Source organism: Coturnix japonica, chromosome 14 (assembly GCF_054131305.1).
Source record: "Coturnix japonica strain WE chromosome 14, WE-NBRP24, whole genome shotgun sequence".
Taxonomy (NCBI): domain Eukaryota; kingdom Metazoa; phylum Chordata; class Aves; order Galliformes; family Phasianidae; genus Coturnix; species Coturnix japonica.
In genome coordinates, this window is record NC_140676.1 from 18,431,231 (window position 1) to 18,456,294 (window position 25,064).

The window sequence follows — 25,064 nt, forward strand, 5'->3', positions numbered from 1 at the left end:
TTTAATAATTTTAATAATAAGCTTTTTATTGAAAGCAAAGAGCTCCGTTCACCCCCACCCATTTTCTTTGGCATTTGGAAGTTGGATCCAGCTTCTGACCAGAGATGCCTCACGGCTGATGAGTACGGATTTGTGCTGGGCGCAGCAGCTGATGCACTCTCCAGGGAAGGAAATTTCCAGTGTTCCTTGCAGTTCATCTGTTCTTTCTCACTCACTGGACGTACTGCTCTCTCTTTTTTCCTCTCCTTTGCCAAAGTCTTGAGTTAGTGGAGTTAAATCATTAAACAGATCCCTGCTGAACCTGAGTATTACACAAACATTTAAAACATATTTGGGAGAAAGACTGAAGAATCACATCAATCAACAGCCCAGGTAGATTCAGAGGACTCGGGAATATTAAGAAACCATCAAATGGTTCAAATGTTCCTGCAGAGCTTTTCTATAGAAGATCATGTTCCAAATATTTTCAGTCTGTTCAATTCCCTTCCAACACGTGCAGCAGAATTATTTCCCATACCTGAAATGAAATCTTACAACGAGCTTTTCTATGTTTCTTGAATTCAACTTCTTTGAAGCAGACATAAGTTTTGGGCTGTATTTTTTTGCTGTATTTTTCATTATCTGTGGTAATACTAAAGTGGATAAATAACTATATTAAATAAACACATTCCCCTAATTTTTCTGCCTGGCTCCCCATAATTCTGCAACCGGGCATTCCTCCTCTTCAGTTCTCCTAAGCCTTATGGGCAGTTTCAATCAGATTAGGAAGCATAAGGTTCGAATAGGAATCTTATCTTAGGTTCCTAATTTGAACAACAAATTTGGACAACTGGAGAAGAAGCTCTCCTAGAGCAAGGTTTCCCTCCCAAGGACAGCAGAGGTAGATCACTGGAATTCCCTAAAGGCAGACCTCGTCCACCAAATGCAGATGCCTAGTCTTAGAGATAAAGACAGTGTTGTTTGTGGAGAAGGACAGAAGCACTGCAAGCAGAGCGGCTCACCAGCTTCCTTAAATTGAACCTCAGTTAGATCCTTAGGTTAGGCAGCCTTGATTACATCTTCACTGTCTACAGAACAAGGAAGATCTCCTGGAGGATGGAGCTCCTGAGATCATTTGTCCCCGCTGAGATGGGACACGTGGAGCTCAGCTATCATACTGTCTGCCCAGCAGTGGCCAAAGGGCCCTACACACGACAGAGGACAGGGCAGGGAAGTTGGGACTGTTATGGCGGGGAGCTGAAGAACCAAGAGAGAAACCCGGAAGAAGTAATTTGCTCCTCTTAGGATTTATTTTTGCTCATTAGTTCTTCTGCTCATAAAACATTTCTTCAAGTATGTCAGTTGCTTTTACTTACTCTTTCACATACCAAATGCATTCCATGTGCACCTGTGCAGGAGTAACAGCCAAGTCCATCCTTTCTGCACCATACACAAATCCTGTAGTACAGGAACATATCTTCTGTGGGAGGATTTACTGATATTGCAGGCCAACTGTCTAACTCTTACAGGAACAACCACTGCACTGATTCTTGCTTACATTTTTAATCTTTCTCTGGCTCTTGGCCATTTCCTAAGGAAATGAAACACGCCTGCATTGTTCCCTCCAGCAGACAGATGAGAAAAAGTCTGTTTTGAACTGTAGGCAGGTCAGTCTCCACTAGCCATTTTTAAAGAGATGGAAAAAAATTCAGCTCGCTTTAGGATTAATCCTACTCTTTCCCATTTAAAATCAATTTTCAGTTTTTGTAATCAGTTTGGTTGCCTCCCAAATCCAGTAAAGCGGATACTTTATTGCCAACTCTTCATTTCTGGTACCAAGTTCTTGATAAGGGCTATGTCAAAGACAACACTTGTTGATCTGCACAGAATTTTCGGTATAGCGTCTCACATAGGTTCTTTGTCTAAATAAAGCAGTGGATGACACATACACCTTCGCAATTATTTTTTCTAACGATCTCCATTTTGAAGGTTACAAAATACCACTGATGTTGTTTCAAGTAACAAGGATTCTTAGCATTCTAGACTTTCCCTTGACTAAGTACTTGGCTGAAATCCATTTTTTATGTATATTAGCATTCTAATCTCCCTGCAGCACTCACAAATTAATACTTTTACTCATTTGAATGAAGACACAACATTTAATAAGCCAATGTATAACTCAGCTGAGAAGACCAAGATTTTCAGCCTGATTTCAAAGTAACCTCAAAATGTAGCAAGTTTTTAACCTTGTGATTAACACAATGCAACAAGGTAAAGTCACCAAATACCTAATCACTATTACGAATCGTCCTCCATGGGAATTCAGAAGACAAATAAAAAACTGTTGCCTAATGAAAGCTTTAATGCCATGAGAGCTGAAACCACTGGCTCAGAATCAATTGAAAACCTGAAACAATAAGTTCAGTACACTTGATTACTGCCCCGCCCCCTCCCACCTCCCCCAGTTGGAAAACACCCTTTGTTCCATCCTATAAAAATTATGTTGTCAGAAAAATATGGTATTTTGTCAAGGATTTCTGCATCATGACTGTCCACTCACTTGGTGCTGGAGCAACAGTTCTGTCCAGGCTGTCCGTTCTGGGCAAATGGCCACAGAACGTGCACCAGTAGCCAAATTCCCAGCCAGTAGCTGAACAGTCTATTTGCATACAATGCAGATACACGGTGGGAAAACAAACAAAAAAAAAACCAAACAGAAAAGAAACAAACAAAACAAAACAACAACAACAACAACAAAAACCAACAAGAAACAAAACAAGCAAACAAAAAAAAAAACCCAACCAAATACCTCTAGTAATTCCAAACCTAGAAGAGAAGGCAGAGAAGTTTGGGAAGAAACTCTATGAAGAGATCTGGATTCATATCTACGAAATCAGATTTAGTGTTCATCTCTATGAATGTACTTTCTAGAGGTATGTATAATGACATCTTTTGGATCCTGAATGAAAATCATACTGATAACATGCTGCTACAGCTCTGGTAGAGCAGGGCTCAAAGACTTCCTGGTGACCACAGCTGGGCAAATGGGAACCCCACACCTTGTAGTGTTGTACCTGCCAACAGAATCTGAGAGAAAGAAAAAAGGACAAAGCGGTTGAATCCATCTTATGGAGAAACAGTTAAATGTGATGAGCCATGCTTTCTGGGACGTGAGCAAATGCCTTCCAAAGGGAAGCAGAAAGTGGCCACCAAGTCGTACTTGGTTTATGCATGACCACCCTACTTAAACCAGTAAAACATAAAGATATATTGAACCAAACTAAAGTGGAAGTACATCGTAACCCTGTAAATACCCAACCCCATCATAACAGAGAAACAAAAAATAAAAGATTACGATGAAGAAAAAAAAAATCAAAAAATACTAATTATAACCGAGATCCCAGCTAAAAACTTGCTACTAAAAAAGTTGACCTCAGTGTTTATACCATTACAACAACAAAAAACTTGTGAGCGGAATAACATAAAGAACCACAAAGGAGAAACAAAATAAATTTAACAAGTATTTATTAATCAAAAAAAGAAACAGAACGAAGATGAAAAGTTTGTATCCATATACGGCAGTAAAGTCCCCCGGCGCGCTCCAACTTCCCCATTAGCAAAGGCGCGCGTCCCCCGGCGAGCTCCCATCTACCCCCTAGCCAAGGCGCGCGTCCCTCTAAAACCTAACCTCGGCTGGCGCACTAAATCTAACCTCGGCTGGTGCACTAAATCTAACCTCGGCTGGCGCACTAAATCTAACCTCGGCTGGCGCACTAAATCTAACCTCGGCTGGCGCACTAAAACTAACCTCCGCCGGCGCACTAAATCTAACCTCGGCTGGCGCACTAAAACTAACCTCGGCTGGCGCACTAAATCTAACCTCGGCTGGCGCACTAAATCTAACCTCCGCCGGCGCACTAAAACTAACCTCGGCTGGCGCACTAAATCTAACCTCGGCTGGCGCACTAAATCTAACCTCGGCTGGCGCACTAAATCTAACCTCGGCTGGCGCACTAAATCTAACCTCCGCCGGCGCACTAAAACTAACCTCGGCTGGCGCACTAAATCTAACCTCGGCTGGCGCACTAAATCTAACCTCGGCTGGCGCACTAAATCTAACCTCCGCCGGCGCACTAAATCTAACCTCCGCCGGCGCGGAGTCCCCCGGCGCGCTCCCACCTCCCCCTTAGTCAAAGCGAGAGTCCCCCGTCGCGGGTCCCACGCCGCGCTCCCACCTCCCTCTTAGTGCTATCGCGCGTCCTCTGTCGCGGGTCCCCCGCCGCGATCCCACCTCCCCCTTAATCAAGGCGAGCGTCCCCCATCGCGCTCTCACCTCCCTCTTAGTCAAGGCGAGCGTTCCCCGTACCGGGTCCCTCGCCGCGCCCCCACCTCCCCCTTAGTCAAGGAGAGCGTCCCCCGTCGCGCTCCCACCTCCCCCTTAATCAAGGCGCGCGTTCCCTGTCCCGGGTCCCCCGTCGCGCTCCCACCTCCCCCTTAGTCAAGGCGAGAGTCCCCCGCCGCGGGTCCCCCGCCGTGTTCCCACCTCCCCCTTAATCAAGGCGAGAGTCCCCCGCTGCGGGTCCCCCGCCGTGTTCCCAAATCCACCTTAGTCAAGTCGAGCGTCCCCCGGCTCGCTCCCACCTCCCCCTTAGTCAAAGCGAGAGTCCCCCGTCGCGGGTCCCCCGCCGCGCTCCCACCTCCCTCTTAGTGATATCGCGCGTCCTCTGTCGCGGGTCCCCCGCCGCCATCTCACCTCCCCCTTAATCAGGGCGCGCGTCCGCCGTCGCGGGTCCCACGCCTCGCTCCCTCCTCCCCCTTCATCAAGGCGAGCGTCCCCCGTCGCGCTCCCACCTCCCCCTTAATCAAGTCGCGCGTTCCCCGTCCCGGGTCCCTCGCCGCGCTCCCACCTCCCTCTTAGTCAAGGCGAGCGTCTCCCGTCGCGGGTCCCCCGCCGTATTCCCACCTCCCTCTTAGTCAAGGCGAGAGTCCCCCGTCCCGGGTCGCACGCCGCGCTCCCATCTCCCCCTTAGTCAAGGCGAGCATCCCGCGTCGCGCTCCCACCTCCCTCTTAGTCAAGGCGAGCGTCCCCCGCCGTGCTCCCACCTCCCTCTTAGTCAAGGCGAGCGTTCCCCGTCACGGGTCCCTCGCCGCGCTCCCACCTCCCCCTTAGTTCTATCGCGCGTCCTATGTCGCGGGTCCCCCGCCGCGCTCCCACCTCCGGTTTAGCCATGATGAGCGTCCCCCGCCGCGCTCCCACCTCCCCTTTAGTCAAGGCGCGCGTCCCCCGTCGCGGGTACCCCGTTGCGCTCCCACCTCCCACTTAGTCAAGGCTAGCGTCCCACGCCGTGCTCCCACCTCCCCCTTAGTCATATCGCGCGTCCTCTATCGCGGGTCGCCCGCCGCGATCCCACCTCCCCCTTAATCAAGGCGAGCATCCCCCGTCGCGCTCCCACCTTCCCCTTAGTTATATCGCGCGTCCTATGTCGCGTCCCCCGTCGCGCTCCCACCTCCGGTTTAGCCAAGACGAGCGTCCCCCGCCGCGCTTCCACCTCCCCCTTAATCAAGGCGAGCATCCCCCGCCGCGGGTCCCTCGCCGCGCTCCCACCCCACCCTTAGTCAAGGCGAGCGTCCCCCGTCGCGCTCCCACCTCCCCCTTAGTCATACCGCGCGTCGTCCGTCGCGGGTTCCCCGCCGCGCTCCCACCTCTCCCTTAGTCAAAGAGAGCGTCCCCCGCCGCGCTCCCACCTCCTGTTCCCGTCCCCTCAACGGGCTACCTCCATCCTCACCGCGCTGTGCTCCCATCCTCCGCCACCGGTCCCATCCTCTGCCGTGCTCCCGTCCTCCGCCGTGCTCCCTTTTCCTGTACGTGATGGTGTTTGATTATTAACTGCATTATGCCCGTTTATCTCGGAAATAGGAGTCTAGGAGTACATGTCATTGAGGGATTGCATTTTTGGCCATATATTTCAGGCACTTGAGGATCAAGGAGTTGACTACTCAAGGGACTGGAAAGAGTCTGGAGAAGTCATGGCTGTCAGGTGAAGTTCCTCGTGTGCCATCAAGTTCCTGTAACCATCAGGAAGATCAACCTGATATCATGGTCATCTACGACGAGTTATGACTAAGGTACTAACACAACAGGAAGGAATATTTAAAATGATTGCCCTACCATCTCCAAAGATCTACGCTCATAGGGGAAAAAAAATCCACAAGTAACCCATCTCCAGTCTGCCCTGAAATGGGGCCTATCAGAGGTGGACCGGGTCCTTTTCCCTGGTGTTCTGTCCGTGTTTCAGGCTGTGACTCAATCGTTATCATACAGTGACTCAAGGAACTTACACGTCTGCACCTCAATGCTGTGCTAAGGCACACGGAAGGGAGGAAGACAGTACAGGATAACCAGCATGACTTCACAAAGCGTAGGCCCTGCCCGACCAAACTTGTCCCTTTGTGATTTAAGTGCATCAGTGATGTAAGAACGGAATGCTGTTTCTCTATTAGATATTGAAAAGGGGAGATGGAGCTGAAGAAGTAGAGTACCACGTATTTGGATTTCGTAACTTCTCCTTAAAAACGGCTGATGTTTACAAGTAGAAATACCATCTCTGTTAGTAGCACAGTTTAGAAATACAGTCGCTGAATGATGGGATTCATTATTGCTTGCAAAAATATTGTACGGCTATTCTGTTTGGATAAAAGACCCTCAGCAAAAGTAAAACAGACTTAACAAACATCACAGAAGTCAGGGCCTTTACACAAGGCTGCGTAGCCTTGCTCTGTGGGTAGGCTGGGATGGAACAGGCAGGCATCAAGACGCTCCCCTCTAACCTCCTTCCAAGCTTATCTCTAGGCAAGGATGAGCAGATGTCCAGAAACAACAACCAAGTACTGAATGAGCACCTGTGCAAACTTAACTCATCGGTGAGATATACTTAGCTAGCAAAAATTAATGCTTATTCAGTATTCACATGTTTAGTTGAGCATCAGGAAGATTGCGAACCTAAAATACTCAGCCAATGAGGAACCAGGGGAGAAAGAGCAATAGGGCACAAAAGATGGAACACTTTTCTCTACATTGAAAAGGATTTGAATGACAAGTTGTGTCCCTCAGGGGTCAGGGCCCTTGAACAACTTCATCAGGGGAGCTGGCCAAGACAGCCCCCAAAGGGCCCTTCCCTTCCCACTCTTGGTACAAGGACTTGACGGTTCTGGGTTGGGCCCCACTGGGCTTCACGCTGCAGCACAGCCCTGCAGCTGCTCAGCACCGCTGAGGAAAATGGCAACCGAAACGTGAGAGCAGCTGTACCCATAGTTAAAACGCAACTACTCACCGCCCACCGACGACCGCACAGCGCCATCCAGCGCGGGCTCCACAACCGCCGAACAACGTCTGCCCTCCACGAAGCGTTATGACGCCCGCCTTACGTCACGTGGTACGGAACAGCCCCTGCTACTGCAGACCCTGTCCCAGCCCCCCCATCATGGCGGCGGCTCCGCCCGGCCCCGCGGCCCGGCCTGGCCCTGGGAGCGGGCCCAGCTCTCAGCAGCAACCGAACCTGGGTATGATACTAAAGCTTTATATATATATGTAATCTATTATCTATTTATATTATTTATAAGTACATCCCTATAAAGTTAACACATCATGGATTCTATGTTTCAATCAACAATGTCATCCTGGACTTCCTGTAGGTATAGGATGTGTCTCACTTCACAGAACCGTTTGTGTTGGAAGGAATGCTTAAAGCCCATCTGGTCCAACTGCCCTGCAGTGAGCAGGAACACCTGCAGCTCCATCAGGTGCTCAGAGCCACATCCAGCCCGATCTCGGGTGTCTGCAGGCATGGGGCATCCACCACCTATCAGGGCAACCCTATTAGCATGAGCAAGAGTTGCAAATGTGCCCTGTTCACTCACATCACTGTCATTTGATATCCTCAAAAGCAATTTCATGTGGATAGTCAGCTATCTTTTCATTCCTTCCATTCGTTGTATTTCTGCCATTCACTGAAACCGGAGACTTGTTTATACAGCTATGTGAGTTTGATTTTTCTTGTAGATCACAGTCAATAGTGCTTTTACACAAGAAAGGTTAAATTCTTATCTCCTCAAGTCTAATCAGTACTTTCCTTCACCAAACATGCAAACCGTGTGCCTTAAGATGTGTGTGGATTATGATGCTGACATAAGGAAAATCATTTTCTAATTTTATTTTTATTTGTGTGTGTGTGTGTGTGTGTGTGTTGTTTGTTTGTTGGAAAGTACTTGACATTTTCAGAGATACAGATTCAGGGCTTGGTCCGTGCATGTAAAACTCCAGCCTGGAGGGTAATGAGCTGACTGAGAGCTCCCTCCTTACCTAAATTAAAGTCATTCTCTGAAAATAAACGGTGTTAAACTCTTAAAAACAAACAAACAATATGGGGAAAATTAGTAACACGTTAGGAAAAGAAATCTCTACTCAGAAGATAGCGAGGCACTGACAGAGGTTGCGCATTGAAGCTGTGGGTACCCCATCCCTGGAGGCATTCAAGGCCAGGTTGGATGTGGCCCTGGGCATCCTGAGCTACTGGGGGGCAGCCCTGTCTGCAGCAGGAAGGTTGAGGCTGAATGATTTTAAAGTTCCCTTCCAACCTAAGCCATTCTATGATTTAGTGCTTACCTGCTGATCTGAAGTATCTGCCATTTGGATATCTAGCCCTAGACAGGCGGGCTAAAGCAGAGATGAACTTACAAAGCACCACATCTGAATGCTATTTTGTTCCCTTCCGTTATCTAGAAAAGGAAACTAAATGATCAGCCTGAAGGCAGATGTCTGAAGTTTGACAGTGTGAATCTCATGTTTGTTTAAGATAAATACTGGCCTGGAGGAATATTTCAAACAATTAATTTTCAGCTTTTTACCGAAACGGAAAAAAACCGATTTGGTACTTCAGTTACAAATTCAAACATAGTTTTTAGAGCTTTGTAGATTTATAATGTTTACGTTACTGTGCATGTTCTTTCTGGCCATGCCATCTCTATGCTAGGGCTTTGTGTGTTCCCTTGAGTTGCACAAAAACCCTCTGAGGTCACCAGGATTTCAGTGTTGGAATGAACAAGCTCTTAAATATTCTTGAATTCAAGAATATTTACATACAGGGAGAACATTTTCTGAGGCAAGCAAACTGATTCTGGTAGACAAAAGGACTGCACGCCTGGATGTTTTTCTTTGTATATGCCAGCACGTGTGTTTCATGTGACCAAAATGGCAATTATTCCTGTCACAGAATGAGACCGGGAGTGCGACAAGATGATCCCATCGCATGTGTGATAAGATGATCCCGTTACCTGAACTGTGGGTGATAAATGTTGTGTTTTAGACACATCAGAGAGAGAGTACTTTTGGTCACATAATGAGGAAGGACTGTGATTTGTTTTGGTGGGTCAGAACGCAGATACTTCATCAGCGGTTTATGCTCTGTTCAAGTATGCTAAGAATATACCATTTGTCATTTAAATGAGCTCATTTTAATGTGCAATGAAGCATGATTCATGTTTCCTTATACAATTTTATTAGCCTTTTCAGTTTGGGTATTTATCTGTTGTTTTGCCTTTTCAGTGTAGACATTTGGATTATTGGAAGCAGCCCAAGCAAAACTGAATGAATGGACGGCATGCAGGTGAGGTTTGAATGCATCTCAAATGGCTCTGAAGCGCGTAAGATGATTGTCCTCCGGTAGGATGCAGTCCCATATTGCATGCATTCAGCTTTCTGTAGTGATGAGTCATATGGACCCAAATGAGAATAGCCACGTGTGTAAAATTGAGATTGGAGTACTTGCAACGATATCACCACAGCACTTCAGAGCTGTCCAGTGTTTTCAACTGAGGCCTTTTATCTTCTTCTTTTTTCCCTGGCAGGTATCAGGAAGGTTTAAAATCATTGGCAAGCCCGAAGGGAAAATATTTAATCCTTAAGCAAACACGATTTTAGTACCATCAGCTCCTGACAGAAATCCCCAATTAGTATATCTTTTATTTATAATGATATCGTATGTCATTGGTTTATAAAGACAGTATACCACAAATGTGCGTGAGTAACAACAGAAAGCTTTAAATATTTAATCTGTATAAATCACTGCATTATTTTCATTCCAAACCGATGTCATTTTAAAACATTATTCAGTCCCATCCAAGAATTTCAGTTTTGGGGCATTTTGAAGTACTTGAGAAAAACATTTTTAAGTGGAAGTTTCTGAGGAAAAAAAAAAAAAAAAAAAAAAAAAAGCACTATAGATTTCAGAGCCAATATGCATCCAGAGACTGTGCAAGATGGTCATAAATAGAGGAGATGAGAGAGGAGAAGAAAAAAGAAGGAGAGAGGAGAGGAGAGCAGAGGTGTGATAGGAGAGGAGAGGGGAAATGAAAAGAAAAAAGAAAAGGAAAAGCAAAGAAAGAAAAAGCAAAGCAAAGAAAAGAAGGCATCTGGAACATCCATTCCAGATGTAAACTGATGTAAAGTACTCAGTACCTCTGAAAATGAGCTTGCTTACCACGTGCCTGAATTAGGATAGATTGGTGCTTTGAAAATGTGAGCTTGACAACTCGGTTTTGCAAATGTGCAGCAATGTTTGATATAACATTTCCATCACAGGAGATCCTGCGCACATCGCAGTCAGGGAGGAAACAGGATGTCTGGAACAAGCGCAGGTGATGCCTCTGGGCTTGACCTTGACACTGCAGCTGGTGCTTGCAGGGCTGGATTCCTGTCTTCTTGAGCCTTGTGAAGCTTGGCAGTGTACAACAGCCTACCATGCATCACAGGATGCATTTTCAGGACCGGAAGCCAAGCTGTTATTGTTATTTACAGAGAACCTTTTCGCCATATGGGAGGCTTTCCTTCTAGAAAAGTTTCAAATGCAGCAACCGATCCTGCACTGCTCTTCCATCACTCTTGTACAGGTCATGGTGGGACAGCTGGAAGCCTCTTTCTGTCTTCGTTCAAACAAGTACCAAAGAGAGTTTTACGAGATCCATCAGCAAATGCTGCAATCCAAGCACATGCTAGGGCAACTCACAGTCACTTTGAAAGCAGGACTGCCCTGTGATTTCAGCAGGGACTTCCTGAAAACACGTGGTGCAGTGTGGTCTTTGGCATTTATATCCCGTCTCACTTCAGGCATGGGGGAAAAAAAAACAACCCAGGAAAATTTAAATAAAACAAATCAAGATTAGTGTAATCTCAGCGTTATGAATGTATATGCTCCGACTTCAGGAAATTATCTTTTTCAGCCTTCCATCAACTCAGCTGTTGAGCATATGTTGGCCTTGGTTAGTTTTGTTATGTTTGAGGGCACAGACATCAGTATGTATCTAATATTTGTTTCATATCTCTGAGATTTACAATTGATATGTATACTTTAATACTTCTGATAACATATAATGTTTGTCTTCTAAATCTCTGGGACAGTGGCCATCAGCCTGTTCTTGTGCTGGTAACAATAAGTTAATGCACATGTGCATGTGTATGCATATCTATGGCTCTTGATATGTGACTATGTTGATAGTGACTATGACTATCAGTCAATGTTCATAAGATCCCTCTCAGTCTTCTCTTCTCCAGTCCAAACTCAGCCTTTCCTCATAAGGGAGATGCTATAGGCCCCTAATAATCTTTGTAGCCTTCTGCTGTACGCTCTTGAGTAGTTCCCTGTCTTTCTTGAGCCGCTGAGCAGCACAAGAGCCAGATGAACTTTCACTCTTTTCAAAACCACATGATGTCGTATAGTATGGAATACCCCTTTGGCCTGTTTAAGTCAGCTGTCCTAACTCCATTCCCTTCCAGCTCCTTAGTCCCTTCATTGAGGACGGCCTTGGCTCAGTACAACACTACTTAGAATTGGCGTGTTATTAACACCATTTTTTTTCCTAGAACCAAAACATAACATCATTCCAGGGACTCTGAAGAAAAATCCATCCCAGCTAAAACTAAGACACCATGTCAGACACCATTCTGTCAGAGTGCCCCTCTGCTGCCATCTGTTACATGGCAAGAAAACATAATGGACTATTGGTGGGAAAGTTCAATCTACCGCCGTGCCACCAATGTCTGCTTCAGTCAACATAAATACATTTGTTATCTGTGAATTTTCAAATGGAATGTGTAGAGTTGCAATGAGACATTCAACTCAAAAGTCTGAGTATGCCTCTTTACTAGGCTTCTCTAATATACCAGAGAAAAGTATCCCTGGCTTCACAATCACGCTTTATTCACGCCATCGGTTTTTGTCTCCATTTCTAGTCTACAGAGAGAAGAGAGCGCTTTGGACTGTTAATTCATTCAGCATGTTTTCTAAGTCTACTCTGTATGAGCAAATTCATTTACCGACATTGTCTGTTTCTTTCCACTGGTAAGAATAGGAATTTAGATGTTAGTTCAGAAGTCAGCACTTCCTCTCTGATGTTACTTACCACCTGCAGGCACTACAGAGAGATTAGTAGGCACTATAGCAGTGTAGGCTACGTGAAGACACCCATCTAGTAACTTAAATCTGGAATACTTACAATGGCATGTCTTTTTGAGACTGAACATTTCTTTCCACATGTTTAATATGAAATTTCCTATTAAAGTCGTATTAATTCAAAACCCTGATACTTAACTTCTGACAACTCAAACTGTGGAAAGCGTGTCTCATTCCTGGGCCAACTACCGCAGTTTTCGGACCAGTATTGTTTCTTACCTGAAAGGTCAGGAATGTTGAAATACAGTTCAACAGACTTCCATTTCACAAGGTTCGGAGTCCAACTGTTTCCACCTTGAATGTACATAAACAGCTATTCTTTTTCTTCACGCTTTGGTTGGAATTAGTATCTTGTCAGCATGTAGTTTGATTATTTTGGAGTGAAAGATTTCTAGGATGATCACCATTCTGTGTAGTCAGTGCTCCCACTGCACTATACAGGTCTAGAACTCAGTATTTAAGTCTAAGTTTATTTAAGTTTAAGTCTAGAACTCACTATGACCTGCATTCAGTGCCAGACAGCCTACCTGAATGCCAGCCATTTCAGTCTCTGAAGATGCTACTCTACTGTTCTTTTTTTTATTTTTATTTTTTCCCTATCGTTTGACTGTTTTCTTAACTGTTATCACAAAGAAGTGAGATTGATCCAGGTCCTGCTTTTTAATATCAACTTTCTACCTTGCATTTAATACTATGGTTTGTTAGTCAAGGTTCAGACTACTTAGTCTTCAGGGTCAGGCAGAAAGAGGCTAATGAATAAATGCCTCTTGGCACTGTCATTTCTTATGTTCATACATGTACTCTCTAGGAAACAGACAGCGGCCAAATGAAATTTATTTAATATTCATTTAATCATGACCAAGAATTCATTGAATTTCTTTCGGTGAATGCTATCTCAAAGCAGAAACAACATTTTAAGCTCAAGGAGGGAAGGGTTAGGCTGGATGTCAGGGGAAAATTCTTTACAGAGAGAGTGGTGAGGGGCTAGAAGCGGCCGTTCCGGAAGGCTGTGGATGCTCCATCCCTGTAGGTGTTCAAGACCAGGTTGGATGGGGCCCTGGATAACCTGTTCTAGTACCAGATCTGGAGGTTGGTGGCTCTGCCTGTGGCAGTGGGGTTGGAACTTGGTGATTCATGGGGTCCCTTCCAACTCAAGTGGTTCTATGATTCTATGAAAACTCATGTTTTGCCAGCAAAAACATTGTAATAAGGGAAATGCAGTGGGTAGGCAGCTAAAAACAAGCACTAGTCTACACTTCCCTTCCGGATGGAAAAATGACTACAGTGATCAGGCTAGGTATCTTTAAAAGGCAATGTCTACCTGCATATGTTTGTGATTTCTCTGACAGCTTTTCAGATATCTTTGTGGAAATGCCTGAAGGATGGTTGAATTTATGGGGAGACTAGCACTAGCACAGCTTTGCATCTGCTTGTTAAGCTGTGAAAAGTAAAAAGAGATAAGCATGTGTGGAAACACAGAAACTACAACCAAAAAGTGAAATCCTCCAAACATAGAAAGAGAAATGATACCACTAAACACCACTAGATGGAAGGGTAATCAAAATAAACCAGAATATGAAGGAATGCTAGAATCACAGGGGTTGATAGGGACCTCCGCAGATTGCCTAGTCCACACATGTCCACCTTGCTAGTTTTAAATCTTTATTACTCTCTTTTTCTTACCGTCCTCCCAATCTTTGACACAGACTGCACCGTACCTCTGAAGTTACACTCCTTTTTTCATTCTGAAAACTAGAAACTTTATTCTACTTCTTTAATTCTATTTATTTTAATTGAGCATTTGGTTAGAAAGAGAGAGAAAGCAATGCCTGAATTCATGCACTTCCAAGCTCATAAAGGACAGAGATAAACAATGTTACCAGAACTCCTGATGCTGACTGCAACAGTAGCTGTGCTGACAGAGCCAAGCAAAGGAAATAAGGGAACTGAGAGCACACAGGCTGGCTGAGAAGCGATCTCTGAAGCTAAAGCAGAGCACAGCAAACGATGCATGCTGAACTGAGATACACACGAAAAATAAGATGAGCAGTAAACAGAGGAACGGACATATTGCAGGCATTGTATTTCCCAGTGCAGGACCCCTTACAGGTCACGCACACAGGGGCTACGTGCTCTGCAAGAATCTGCCTTGACACTGATGGTTCAGAGATTTCACTATTACTTGAGACTAAATGCTGCTGCAGTGCCAATGGCACTTCAAAGGAGGTTTGGACCAAGCGACCATGCAGTCTCCAGACATCTCTTCTAACCAACATCTCTGTGAGCCTATGGACCTGGTTTACCCAGTTCTAAACTGCAGAGCATCTTTTAATCCCTTTGTTAAGCCTGCTTTGTGCTTGAGTTGAACCAGAAACCAGTATTCATGTTTTTCAGGACACTTCTGTGTGAGCCTGAGTTGGTTCATCCATTCCCCAGGCCGGTTCCATCTGTAAAGGGTGCAGCAGAACCGTGCCACACGACCACCAGTATCCCAACTATTCTTTAACTGTGCCAAAATATATGGGGTCTTACACCAAGAAACTGCTTCATCTCATTGTTTCGATGAAAAGATGTGTGGACTTCAAACTGAGAATATGTTTAAGTGGTTTTCAGAACAGAGAAAATAAAGGAAATAGTTTTTCTTTCTTTGCATCAGACCAATACACTTGTTCTGAGCTCAGCAAAGCCTTCCCAGTTGTGACAACTGAATGAATTCACATATCCTGCCTCACTACTTAGCTCCTCTGCTTTAGCTCCAAGTCAATGAGAGAGACAGGAGTTGCAAGCAGGGGCAAATGGGGCATGGATGGGACCTTACCCTTCCTGCCATGACAACAGCTGCGTCAACTGTAATACAACAGAAAGGCCCAGAACAGGAGAATTATATTTCAGTTATCCTTTTCACCTGATAAATTAAATGCAGAACAGAATGAAATAACTGGACATAATTGAGTGGACATCCAGCTTTGTACTTGTCTCTATAATATCTGATAATTATATTTTTTGGAGAAGGCTGTGTTGGATTCTCAGTTGGTTCATTCATTGCACAAGTATCTATTAGATTTCCAACCACCGAGATTTATTTCTTCTCGTTCGAAGTCCACATCATCATTTACATGGTCAAGAACATAAATAATGTTGGAAAAAAATTAGTATTAAATTCTAAGAAAAAATATTCAAGTCAATAATAAGAGAAGAAAAATGTATTTTACATATTAAAAATGAAAACAACTGTTATAAATTGTTATAAATTGTTGAGGAATATGATTTAGCTGGGAAGTATTGGTAATGGTTGGACTAGATGATCTTCTAGGTCTTTTCCAACCTTGATAATTGATAAATGTGATTCTGTGAAATATAAGGGCCTTAAATGTTTGCTTTTATGTGATAGACGTTTTTAACAAAACGTCTGTGTTGGCACTTACAATTTTAAGTTGTGTAATATTCCCTTTTAGTATTGATGTCTATTTACAACATCTGTGAAGGGTCTGTAACCTGAATGTGACAGGGAAAAACTAACAGACTGCTACTGGAATCTTTCCACTGGGTCCACGTAACAGGCTATTGACCAAAATCTGAAATAGCTCTTCTAATCATCAACAGCAATCTTACACAAATTAGATCAGACCCAGAGGACCTGATTAACTTTAAAATGCCTTACAGACTGAAAGCATCAATTTTGCTCCTCCTGCCCTCCTCTGTGGAGTCAAAATGGGACTGTATAACATACACTAGTTCAGCTGGGCACACACAGGATCAGGATGCAAGTCAGGCAGACAGCAGGGGTTCTACTTCCATGGAAAATTGCATTTCTGAGGACTGAAATTAAATGCGGTCTTTCTTCTTCTTCTTCTTTTTTTTTTTTTTTTTTCCCCTTCACTCTGTTACTCTGTAATTCCCATCCTGCAACAACTCTTTTTAGCAGCTGGAGATGGGCAAATCCCTAGCATGGGAAGCATTAATATCAGTGTAGTGCTGTCATTATAGGGATGCCACTGACAGAGGCAGATGGGGGCTCTGCCAGAGGAGAGCCACGTCTTATTTACCAGGATAGTTTCTGAAAACATACTTTGCTGACAGGGAAGCATGAATGAGAGAACACGAACCATCCTTTGTCATTAATTGATTGATATTTGCACCAACATTTGAAAGACTGACTATCATTGTTATGTCCCAGAGGCCTTACCCAGAGACTTGCGCTTGTTCACTCCTTCTAAATCAGGAACCAAGATTCTCCCCACCGTTTGCCACTTAGGCTCTCTCTTCCCCTGCCCTCCCACACATACCCTTTGTTTGACCCCATCAAAACTACAATGACTAAGCTTTAATAATTTTAATAATAAGCTTTTTATTGAAAGCAAAGAGCTCCGTTCACCCCCACCCATTTTCTTTGGCATTTGGAAGTTGGATCCAGCTTCTGACCAGAGATGCCTCACGGCTGATGAGTACGGATTTGTGCTGGGCGCAGCAGCTGATGCACTCTCCAGGGAAGGAAATTTCCAGTGTTCCTTGCAGTTCATCTGTTCTTTCTCACTCACTGGACGTACTGCTCTCTCTTTTTTCCTCTCCTTTGCCAAAGTCTTGAGTTAGTGGAGTTAAATCATTAAACAGATCCCTGCTGAACCTGAGTATTACACAAACATTTAAAACATATTTGGGAGAAAGACTGAAGAATCACATCAATCAACAGCCCAGGTAGATTCAGAGGACTCGGGAATATTAAGAAACCATCAAATGGTTCAAATGTTCCTGCAGAGCTTTTCTATAGAAGATCATGTTCCAAATATTTTCAGTCTGTTCAATTCCCTTCCAACACGTGCAGCAGAATTATTTCCCATACCTGAAATGAAATCTTACAACGAGCTTTTCTATGTTTCTTGAATTCAACTTCTTTGAAGCAGACATAAGTTTTGGGCTGTATTTTTTTGCTGTATTTTTCATTATCTGTGGTAATACTAAAGTGGATAAATAACTATATTAAATAAACACATTCCCCTAATTTTTCTGCCTGGCTCCCCATAATTCTGCAACCGGGCATTCCTCCTCTTCAGTTCTCCTAAGCCTTATGGGCAGTTTCAATCAGATTAGGAAGCATAAGGTTCGAATAGGAATCTTATCTTAGGTTCCTAATTTGAACAACAAATTTGGACAACTGGAGAAGAAGCTCTCCTAGAGCAAGGTTTCCCTCCCAAGGACAGCAGAGGTAGATCACTGGAATTCCCTAAAGGCAGACCTCGTCCACCAAATGCAGATGCCTAGTCTTAGAGATAAAGACAGTGTTGTTTGTGGAGAAGGACAGAAGCACTGCAAGCAGAGCGGCTCACCAGCTTCCTTAAATTGAACCTCAGTTAGATCCTTAGGTTAGGCAGCCTTGATTACATCTTCACTGTCTACAGAACAAGGAAGATCTCCTGGAGGATGGAGCTCCTGAGATCATTTGTCCCCGCTGAGATGGGACACGTGGAGCTCAGCTATCATACTGTCTGCCCAGCAGTGGCCAAAGGGCCCTACACACGACAGAGGACAGGGCAGGGAAGTTGGGACTGTTATGGCGGGGAGCTGAAGAACCAAGAGAGAAACCCGGAAGAAGTAATTTGCTCCTCTTAGGATTTATTTTTGCTCATTAGTTCTTCTGCTCATAAAACATTTCTTCAAGTATGTCAGTTGCTTTTACTTACTCTTTCACATACCAAATGCATTCCATGTGCACCTGTGCAGGAGTAACAGCCAAGTCCATCCTTTCTGCACCATACACAAATCCTGTAGTACAGGAACATATCTTCTGTGGGAGGATTTACTGATATTGCAGGCCAACTGTCTAACTCTTACAGGAACAACCACTGCACTGATTCTTGCTTACATTTTTAATCTTTCTCTGGCTCTTGGCCATTTCCTAAGGAAATGAAACACGCCTGCATTGTTCCCTCCAGCAGACAGATGAGAAAAAGTCTGTTTTGAACTGTAGGCAGGTCAGTCTCCACTAGCCATTTTTAAAGAGATGGAAAAAAATTCAGCTCGCTTTAGGATTAATCCTACTCTTTCCCATTTAAAATCAATTTTCAGTTTTTGTAATCAGTTTGGTTGCCTCCCAAATCCAGTAAAGCGGATACTTTATTGCCAACTCTTCATTTCTGGTACCAAGTTCTTGATAAGGGCTATGTCAAAGACAACACTTGTTGATCTGCACAGAATTTTCGGTATAGCGTCTCACATAGGTTCTTTGTCTAAATAAAGCAGTGGATGACACATACACCTTCGCAATTATTTTTTCTAACGATCTCCATTTTGAAGGTTACAAAATACCACTGATGTTGTTTCAAGTAACAAGGATTCTTAGCATTCTAGACTTTCCCTTGACTAAGTACTTGGCTGAAATCCATTTTTTATGTATATTAGCATTCTAATCTCCCTGCAGCACTCACAAATTAATACTTTTACTCATTTGAATGAAGACACAACATTTAATAAGCCAATGTATAACTCAGCTGAGAAGACCAAGATTTTCAGCCTGATTTCAAAGTAACCTCAAAATGTAGCAAGTTTTTAACCTTGTGATTAACACAATGCAACAAGGTAAAGTCACCAAATACCTAATCACTATTACGAATCGTCCTCCATGGGAATTCAGAAGACAAATAAAAAACTGTTGCCTAATGAAAGCTTTAATGCCATGAGAGCTGAAACCACTGGCTCAGAATCAATTGAAAACCTGAAACAATAAGTTCAGTACACTTGATTACTGCCCCGCCCCCTCCCACCTCCCCCAGTTGGAAAACACCCTTTGTTCCATCCTATAAAAATTATGTTGTCAGAAAAATATGGTATTTTGTCAAGGATTTCTGCATCATGACTGTCCACTCACTTGGTGCTGGAGCAACAGTTCTGTCCAGGCTGTCCGTTCTGGGCAAATGGCCACAGAACGTGCACCAGTAGCCAAATTCCCAGCCAGTAGCTGAACAGTCTATTTGCATACAATGCAGATACACGGTGGGAAAACAAACAAAAAAAAAACCAAACAGAAAAGAAACAAACAAAACAAAACAACAACAACAACAACAAAAACCAACAAGAAACAAAACAAGCAAACAAAAAAAAAAACCCAACCAAATACCTCTAGTAATTCCAAACCTAGAAGAGAAGGCAGAGAAGTTTGGGAAGAAACTCTATGAAGAGATCTGGATTCATATCTACGAAATCAGATTTAGTGTTCATCTCTATGAATGTACTTTCTAGAGGTATGTATAATGACATCTTTTGGATCCTGAATGAAAATCATACTGATAACATGCTGCTACAGCTCTGGTAGAGCAGGGCTCAAAGACTTCCTGGTGACCACAGCTGGGCAAATGGGAACCCCACACCTTGTAGTGTTGTACCTGCCAACAGAATCTGAGAGAAAGAAAAAAGGACAAAGCGGTTGAATCCATCTTATGGAGAAACAGTTAAATGTGATGAGCCATGCTTTCTGGGACGTGAGCAAATGCCTTCCAAAGGGAAGCAGAAAGTGGCCACCAAGTCGTACTTGGTTTATGCATGACCACCCTACTTAAACCAGTAAAACATAAAGATATATTGAACCAAACTAAAGTGGAAGTACATCGTAACCCTGTAAATACCCAACCCCATCATAACAGAGAAACAAAAAATAAAAGATTACGATGAAGAAAAAAAAAAATCAAAAAATACTAATTATAACCGAGATCCCAGCTAAAAACTTGCTACTAAAAAAGTTGACCTCAGTGTTTATACCATTACAACAACAAAAAACTTGTGAGCGGAATAACATAAAGAACCACAAAGGAGAAACAAAATAAATTTAACAAGTATTTATTAATCAAAAAAAGAAACAGAACGAAGATGAAAAGTTTGTATCCATATACGGCAGTAAAGTCCCCCGGCGCGCTCCAACTTCCCCATTAGCAAAGGCGCGCGTCCCCCGGCGAGCTCCCATCTACCCCCTAGCCAAGGCGCGCGTCCCTCTAAAACCTAACCTCGGCTGGCGCACTAAATCTAACCTCGGCTGGCGCACTAAATCTAACCTCGGCTGGCGCACTAAATCTAACCTCGGCTGGCGCACTAAATCTAACCTCGGCTGGCGCACTAAATCTAACCTCGGCTGGCGCACTAAATCTAACCTCGGCTGGCGCACTAAATCTAACCTCGGCTGGCGCACTAAATCTAACCTCGGCTGGCGCACTAAATCTAACCTCCGCCGGCGCACTAAAACTAACCTCGGCTGGCGCACTAAATCTAACCTCGGCTGGCGCACTAAATCTAACCTCGGCTGGCGCACTAAATCTAACCTCGGCTGGCGCACTAAAACTAACCTCGGCTGGCGCACTAAATCTAACCTCGGCTGGCGCACTAAAACTAACCTCGGCTGGCGCACTAAATCTAACCTCGGCTGGCGCACTAAAACTAACCTCGGCTGGCGCACTAAAACTAACCTCCGCCGGCGCACTAAAACTAACCTCGGCTGGCGCACTAAATCTAACCTCGGCTGGCGCACTAAATCTAACCTCGGCTGGCGCACTAAAACTAACCTCGGCTGGCGCACTAAATCTAACCTCGGCTGGCGCACTAAAACTAACCTCGGCTGGCGCACTAAATCTAACCTCCGCCGGCGCACTAAATCTAACCTCGGCTGGCGCACTAAATCTAACCTCCGCCGGCGCACTAAATCTAACCTCCGCCGGCGCGGAGTCCCCCGCCGCGCTCCCACCTCCCCCTTAGTCAAAGCGAGAGTCCCCCGTCGCGGGTCCCCCGCCGCGCTCCCACCTCCCTCTTAGTGATATCGCGCGTCCTCTGTCGCGGGTCCCCCGCCGCGATCCCACCTCCCCCTTAATCAAGGCGAGCGTCCCCCATCGCGCTCTCACCTCCCTCTTAGTCAAGGCGAGCGTTCCCCGTACCGGGTCCCTCGCCGCGCTCCCACCTCCCCCTTAGTCAAGGAGAGCGTCCCCCGTCGCGCTCCCACCTCCCCCTTAATCAAGGCGCGCGTTCCCTGTCCCGGGTCCCCCGTCGCGCTCCCACCTCCCCCTTAGTCAAGGCGAGAGTCCCCCGCCGCGGGTCCCCCGCCGTGTTCCCACCTCCCCCTTAATCAAGGCGAGAGTCCCCCGCTGCGGGTCCCCCGCCGTGTTCCCAAATCCACCTTAGTCAAGTCGAGCGTCCCCCGGCTCGCTCCCACCTCCCCCTTAGTCAAAGCGAGAGTCCCCCGTCGCGGGTCCCCCGCCGCGCTCCCACCTCCCTCTTAGTGATATCGCGCGTCCTCTGTCGCGGGTCCCCCGCCGCCATCTCACCTCCCCCTTAATCAGGGCGCGCGTCCGCCGTCGCGGGTCCCACGCCTCGCTCCCTCCTCCCCCTTCATCAAGGCGAGCGTCCCCCGTCGCGCTCCCACCTCCCCCTTAATCAAGTCGCGCGTTCCCCGTCCCGGGTCCCTCGCCGCGCTCCCACCTCCCTCTTAGTCAAGGCGAGCGTCTCCCGTCGCGGGTCCCCCGCCGTATTCCCACCTCCCTCTTAGTCAAGGCGAGAGTCCCCCGTCCCGGGTCGCACGCCGCGCTCCCATCTCCCCCTTAGTCAAGGCGAGCATCCCGCGTCGCGCTCCCACCTCCCTCTTAGTCAAGGCGAGCGTCCCCCGCCGTGCTCCCACCTCCCTCTTAGTCAAGGCGAGCGTCCCCCGCCGTGCTCCCACCTCCCTCTTAGTCAAGGCGAGCGTCCCCCGCCGTGCTCCCACCTCCCTCTTAGTCAAGGCGAGCGTTCCCCGTCACGGGTCCCTCGCCGCGCTCCCACCTCCCCCTTAGTTCTATCGCGCGTCCTATGTCGCGGGTCCCACGCCGCGCTCCCACCTCCCCCTTAGTTATATCCCGCGTCCCCCGTCACGGGTCCCCCGCCGCGCTCCCACCTCCGGTTTAGCCATGATGAGCGTCCCCCGCCGCGCTCCCACCTCCCCTTTAGTCAAGGCGCGCGTCCCCCGTCGCGGGTACCCCGTCGCGCTCCCACCTCCCACTTAGTCAAGGCTAGCGTCCCACGCCGTGCTCCCACCTCCCCCTTAGTCATATCGCGCGTCCTCTATCGCGGGTCGCCCGCCGCGATCCCACCTCCCCCTTAATCAAGGCGAGCATCCCCCGTCGCGCTCCCACCTTCCCCTTAGTTATATCGCGCGTCCTATGTCGCGTCCCCCGTCGCGCTCCCACCTCCGGTTTAGCCAAGACGAGCGTCCCCCGCCGCGCTTCCACCTCCCCCTTAATCAAGGCGAGCATCCCCCGCCGCGGGTCCCTCGCCGCGCTCCCACCCCACCCTTAGTCAAGGCGAGCGTCCCCCGTCGCGCTCCCACCTCCCCCTTAGTCATACCGCGCGTCGTCCGTCGCGGGTTCCCCGCCGCGCTCCCACCTCTCCCTTAGTCAAAGAGAGCGTCCCCCGCCGCGCTCCCACCTCCTGTTCCCGTCCCCTCAACGGGCTACCTCCATCCTCACCGCGCTGTGCTCCCATCCTCCGCCACCGGTCCCATCCTCTGCCGTGCTCCCGTCCTCCGCCGTGCTCCCTTTTCCTGTACGTGATGGTGTTTGATTATTAACTGCATTATGCCCGTTTATCTCGGAAATAGGAGTCTAGGAGTACATGTCATTGAGGGATTGCATTTTTGGCCATATATTTCAGGCACTTGAGGATCAAGGAGTTGACTACTCAAGGGACTGGAAAGAGTCTGGAGAAGTCATGGCTGTCAGGTGAAGTTCCTCGTGTGCCATCAAGTTCCTGTAACCATCAGGAAGATCAACCTGATATCATGGTCATCTACGACGAGTTATGACTAAGGTACTAACACAACAGGAAGGAATATTTAAAATGATTGCCCTACCATCTCCAAAGATCTACGCTCATAGGGGAAAAAAAATCCACAAGTAACCCATCTCCAGTCTGCCCTGAAATGGGGCCTATCAGAGGTGGACCGGGTCCTTTTCCCTGGTGTTCTGTCCGTGTTTCAGGCTGTGACTCAATCGTTATCATACAGTGACTCAAGGAACTTACACGTCTGCACCTCAATGCTGTGCTAAGGCACACGGAAGGGAGGAAGACAGTACAGGATAACCAGCATGACTTCACAAAGCGTAGGCCCTGCCCGACCAAACTTGTCCCTTTGTGATTTAAGTGCATCAGTGATGTAAGAACGGAATGCTGTTTCTCTATTAGATATTGAAAAGGGGAGATGGAGCTGAAGAAGTAGAGTACCACGTATTTGGATTTCGTAACTTCTCCTTAAAAACGGCTGATGTTTACAAGTAGAAATACCATCTCTGTTAGTAGCACAGTTTAGAAATACAGTCGCTGAATGATGGGATTCATTATTGCTTGCAAAAATATTGTACGGCTATTCTGTTTGGATAAAAGACCCTCAGCAAAAGTAAAACAGACTTAACAAACATCACAGAAGTCAGGGCCTTTACACAAGGCTGCGTAGCCTTGCTCTGTGGGTAGGCTGGGATGGAACAGGCAGGCATCAAGACGCTCCCCTCTAACCTCCTTCCAAGCTTATCTCTAGGCAAGGATGAGCAGATGTCCAGAAACAACAACCAAGTACTGAATGAGCACCTGTGCAAACTTAACTCATCGGTGAGATATACTTAGCTAGCAAAAATTAATGCTTATTCAGTATTCACATGTTTAGTTGAGCATCAGGAAGATTGCGAACCTAAAATACTCAGCCAATGAGGAACCAGGGGAGAAAGAGCAATAGGGCACAAAAGATGGAACACTTTTCTCTACATTGAAAAGGATTTGAATGACAAGTTGTGTCCCTCAGGGGTCAGGGCCCTTGAACAACTTCATCAGGGGAGCTGGCCAAGACAGCCCCCAAAGGGCCCTTCCCTTCCCACTCTTGGTACAAGGACTTGACGGTTCTGGGTTGGGCCCCACTGGGCTTCACGCTGCAGCACAGCCCTGCAGCTGCTCAGCACCGCTGAGGAAAATGGCAACCGAAACGTGAGAGCAGCTGTACCCATAGTTAAAACGCAACTACTCACCGCCCACCGACGACCGCACAGCGCCATCCAGCGCGGGCTCCACAACCGCCGAACAACGTCTGCCCTCCACGAAGCGTTATGACGCCCGCCTTACGTCACGTGGTACGGAACAGCCCCTGCTACTGCAGCCCCTGTCCCAGCCCCCCCATCATGGCGGCGGCTCCGCCCGGCCCCGCGGCCCGGCCTGGCCCTGGGAGCGGGCCCAGCTCTCAGCAGCAACCGAACCTGGGTATGATACTAAAGCTTTATATATATATGTAATCTATTATCTATTTATATTATTTATAAGTACATCCCTATAAAGTTAACACATCATGGATTCTATGTTTCAATCAACAATGTCATCCTGGACTTCCTGTAGGTATAGGATGTGTCTCACTTCACAGAACCGTTTGTGTTGGAAGGAATGCTTAAAGCCCATCTGGTCCAACTGCCCTGCAGTGAGCAGGAACACCTGCAGCTCCATCAGGTGCTCAGAGCCACATCCAGCCCGATCTCGGGTGTCTGCAGGCATGGGGCATCCACCACCTATCAGGGCAACCCTATTAGCATGAGCAAGAGTTGCAAA

At 46.5% G+C, this 25,064-nt stretch overlaps 3 long non-coding RNA genes across 4 annotated transcripts in view; 1 reads left to right on the forward strand and 2 right to left on the reverse strand.

The window, feature by feature from the left end:
- On the reverse strand, positions 1–24,596 carry LOC146758486 (uncharacterized). Of its 2 annotated transcripts, XR_014934502.1 has the most exons (5): positions 24,497–24,596; positions 22,952–23,025; positions 7,311–17,106; positions 5,766–5,839; positions 1–301 (listed from the first exon to the last, which is right to left on the reverse strand). It is a non-coding gene; the product is annotated as an uncharacterized LOC146758486 (long non-coding RNA). The 2 variants fall into 2 exon arrangements; XR_014934501.1 differs by lacking the exons at positions 22,952–23,025; positions 24,497–24,596 and adding an exon at positions 20,930–21,186 and having other exon boundaries at positions 7,311–20,737.
- LOC146758487 (uncharacterized) lies at positions 3,488–5,568 on the reverse strand. Its single transcript, XR_014934500.1, has 2 exons — positions 3,860–5,568; positions 3,488–3,667 (listed from the first exon to the last, which is right to left on the reverse strand). It is a non-coding gene; the product is annotated as an uncharacterized LOC146758487 (long non-coding RNA).
- Positions 24,574–25,064, forward strand: part of LOC146758488 (uncharacterized) — a 3,822-nt gene continuing 3,331 nt past the window's right edge. The window contains exon 1 of the long non-coding RNA XR_014934498.1: positions 24,574–24,725. This is a non-coding gene — a long non-coding RNA (uncharacterized LOC146758488). The remainder of the gene's footprint in view (positions 24,726–25,064) is intronic.